Below are 584 nucleotides of genomic sequence, written 5' to 3' on the forward strand. Positions count from 1 at the left end.
AATCATGACTTCCATTTTGCTCATCATCTCTCTGGTTAACTGGGAAATTATTTCTGATTTGAATTTTTCTAGAGCCTGGTTGATCTGTTTTGTTACCTCCTGTGTTATGAGTCCAGGGAGTCCTGTTGGTGCACTATCAGACTTTTCATCCTCATTTGTCCTACTATTTGCCATTGGTGAACTGGAAATCTGTTTTTGTGTCTTGCTTAAGTGTTTTCTCATTTTTATTTTTATTGTTGGGTTGTCCTTTAATTTCTGGGTATTACTTAAATCTTCCTAATATAGTTGCATTTTAGCTTTTGAGTTTCTAATGACTCATAGACATCCTCATTTTCATAATATCAGAAAAAACAACTCTTTAAATCAATCACAACCCTTTATCCCAATTGATACATTCAGCAGCCCAATAGGATCAGGCACAGCTTGCAAACTGACCACTTGTGGTAGTCATTAATGTATCCCCTTTAACTCATGTGGAGTAAATTAATTTCAAAAAGCAGCCCATAGTATGTTTGCAGTGAATATGCTTTTCAATATAGCATCTTTACCATTTAGGATGGGGGGTTAGACTTAGAACGACAGGA

The sequence above is a fragment of the Fukomys damarensis genome, unplaced genomic scaffold (assembly GCF_012274545.1).
Source record: "Fukomys damarensis isolate Sample0158 unplaced genomic scaffold, DMR_v1.0_HiC HiC_scaffold_25, whole genome shotgun sequence".
Classification (NCBI taxonomy): domain Eukaryota; kingdom Metazoa; phylum Chordata; class Mammalia; order Rodentia; family Bathyergidae; genus Fukomys; species Fukomys damarensis.